This window comes from Arachis ipaensis, chromosome B9 (assembly GCF_059453495.1).
Source record: "Arachis ipaensis isolate K30076 ecotype BB chromosome B9, ASM5945349v1, whole genome shotgun sequence".
In the NCBI taxonomy this organism is placed as follows: domain Eukaryota; kingdom Viridiplantae; phylum Streptophyta; class Magnoliopsida; order Fabales; family Fabaceae; genus Arachis; species Arachis ipaensis.
The window spans coordinates 34,802,389-34,805,488 of NC_142444.1; the positions used below are offsets into that span (position 1 = coordinate 34,802,389).

Sequence of the window (3,100 nt, forward strand, 5' to 3'; positions counted from 1 at the left end):
GTTTCTCTGATGCAGCAGAACTGCAAGTTTCATGGACTTCCATCTGAAGATCCTTTTCAGTTTTTAACTGAATTCTTGCAGATATGTGATACTGTTAAGACTAATGGAGTAGATCCTGAAGTCTACAGGCTCATGCTTTTCCCCTTTGCTGTAAGAGACAGAGCTAGATTATGGTTGGATTCTCAACCCAAAGACAGCCTGAACTCTTGGGATAAGCTGGTCACGGCTTTCTTAGCCAAGTACTTTCCTCCTCAAAATCTGAGCAAGCTTAGAGCTGATGTTCAAACCTTCAGACAGAAAGAAGGTGAATCTCTCTATGAAGCTTGGGAAAGATACAAACAGTTGACCAAAAAGTGTCCTTCTGACATGCTTTCAGAATGGACCATCCTGGATATATTCTATGATGGTCTATCTGAGCTATCAAAGATGTCACTGGACACTTCTGCAGGTGGATCCATTCACCTAAAGAAAACGCCTGCAGAAGCTCAAGAACTCATTGACATGGTTGCTAATAACCAGTTCATGTACACTTCTGAAAGGAATCCTGTGAGTAATGGGACGCCTATGAAGAAGGGAGTTCTTGAAGTTGATACTCTGAATGCCATATTGGCTCAGAATAAAATATTGAGTCAGCAAGTCAATATGATCTCTCAGAGTCTGCATGGAATGCAAGCTGCATCCAACAGTACTCAAGAGGCTTTTTATGAAGAAGAAGCTTATGATCCTGAGAACCCTGCAATAGCAGAGGTGAATTACTTAGGTGAACCTTATGGAAACACCTATAACTCATCATGGAGAAATCATCCAAATTTCTCATGGAAGGATCAAAAGCCTCAACAAGGCTTTAATAATGGTGGAAGAAACAGGTTTAACAATAATAAACCTTTTCCATCATCCACTCAGCAATAGACAGAGAACTCTGAACAAAACACTTCTAATTTGGCAAACTTAGTCTCTGATCTGTCTAAGGCCATTGTAAGTTTCATGAATGAAACAAGATCTTCCATTAGAAATCTAGAAGCACAAGTGGGCCAGCTGAGTAAAAGGATCACTGAAATCCCTCCCAGTACTCTCCCAAGCAATACAGAAGAGAATCCAAAAGGAGAGTGCAAGGCCATTGACATAAGCACCATGGCCGAACCTGTGAGGAGAGGAGAGGACGTGAATCCCAAGGAGGAAGACCTCCTGGGACGTCCAGTGATCAATAAGGAGCTTCCCTCTGAGGAACCAAAGGACTCTGAGGCTCATCTAGAGACCATAGAGATTCCATTGAACCTTCTTATGCTCTTCATAAGCTCTGATGAGTATTCCTCTTCTGAAGAGAATGAGGATATTACTAAAGAGCAAACTACCAAGTTCCTTGGTGCAATCATGAAGCTGAATGCCAAATTATTTGGCATTGATGCTTGGGAAGTTGAACCTCCCTTGTTCATCAATGAACTAAGTGATCTGGATCAACTGACATTGCCTCAGAAGAGACAGGATCCTGGAAAGTTCATAATATCTTGTACCATAGGCACCATGATCTTTAAGGCCCTGTGTGACCTTGGTTCAGGAATAAACCTCATGCCCCTCTCTGTAATAGAGAAACTGGGAATCTATGGGGTGCAAGCTGCTAAAATCTCATTAGAGATGGCAGACAGTTCAAGAAAACAGGCTTATGGACAAGTAGAGGACGTGTTAGTAAAGGTTGAAGGCCTTTACATCCCTGCTGATTTCATAGTCCTGGATACTGGAAAGGAAGAGGATGAATCCATCATCCTAGGAAGACCTTTCCTGGCCACAGCAAGAGCTGTGATTGATGTTGACAGAGGTGAAATAGTCCTTCAATGGAATGAGGACTCCCTTGTGTTTAAAACTCAAGGATCTCCCTCTGCAACCATGGAGAGGAAGCAGAAAAAGCTTCTCTCAAAGCAGAGTCAACCAGAGCCCCCACAGTCAAACTCTAAGTTTGGTGTTGGAAGGCCACAACCAAACTCTAAGTTTAGTGTTGAACTCCTATATCCAAACTCTAAGTTTGGTGTTGGAGAGTTTCAACAAAGCTCTGCACATCTGTGAGGCTCCATGAGAGCCCACTGTCAAGCTATTGACATTAAAGAAGCGCTTGTTGGGAGGCAACCCAATGTTTATTCATCTAACTCTATTATTCTTGTTTTTCATGTTTTCTTAGGTCCATGATCATGTGGAGTCACAAAATAAATATAAAAATTGAAAACGGAGTCAAAAACAGCAGAAAAAAAATCACACCCTGGAGGAGCATCTGTCTGGCGTTCAGTGCCAGAACAGAGCATGGTGCTGGCGCTGAATGCCCAAAATGGGCAGCTTCTGGGCGCTGAACGCCAGAACAGGCATGGTTCTGGCGTTCAACGCCAGAAATGGCACACAAATGGGCGTTGAACGCCCAAAATGGCCACCAACCTGGCGCTGAACGCCCAGAGTTGTGTGCAAAGGCATTTTTACATGCCTAATGGGTGCAGGGATGTAAATCCTTGAACACCTCAGGATCTGTGGACCCCACAGGATCCACTCAGGATCTGTGGACCCCACAGGATCCCCACTTACCTCCACTCACTTCTTCTCACCACTCTCTTTCACACAACCCCATAAACTCTCTTCCCCATCACCTCTTCACCACTCACATCCATCCACTCTCCCCCATAAACCTACCTCAGAAACTCCACCTACCTTTAAAATTCAAAACCAATTTCCCACCCAAACCCACCCATATGGCCGAAACCTTTCCCCCTTCCCTTCCCTATATAAAGCCCTCCATTCTTCATCAAATTCACACAACACACCCCTCTACACCCTTCTTGGCCGAACCACGTCACCCTCTCCCTCTCCTCCATTTCTTCTTCTTCTTCATCTATTCTTTCTTTTATTGCTCGAGGGCGAGCAATATTCTAAGTTTGGTGTGGTAAAAGCATAAGCTTTTTGTTTTTCCATTACCATTGATGGCACCTAAGACCGGAGAATCCTCTAGAAAGGGGAAAGGGAAGACAAAAGCTTCCACATCCGAGTCATGGGAGATGGAAAGGTTCAACTCCAAAGCCCATCAAGACCACTTCTATGATGTTGTGGCCAAGAAGAAGGTGATCCC

At 44.0% G+C, this 3,100-nt stretch overlaps 1 non-coding gene across 1 annotated transcript; it reads right to left on the bottom strand.

Annotated features, from left to right (window-relative positions):
- Positions 1-264: 264 nt before the first annotated feature.
- LOC148544265 (small nucleolar RNA R71) lies at positions 265-372 on the bottom strand. The gene has a single exon (XR_015901593.1). It is a non-coding gene; the product is annotated as a small nucleolar RNA R71 (small nucleolar RNA).
- Positions 373-3,100: the final 2,728 nt, after the last annotated feature.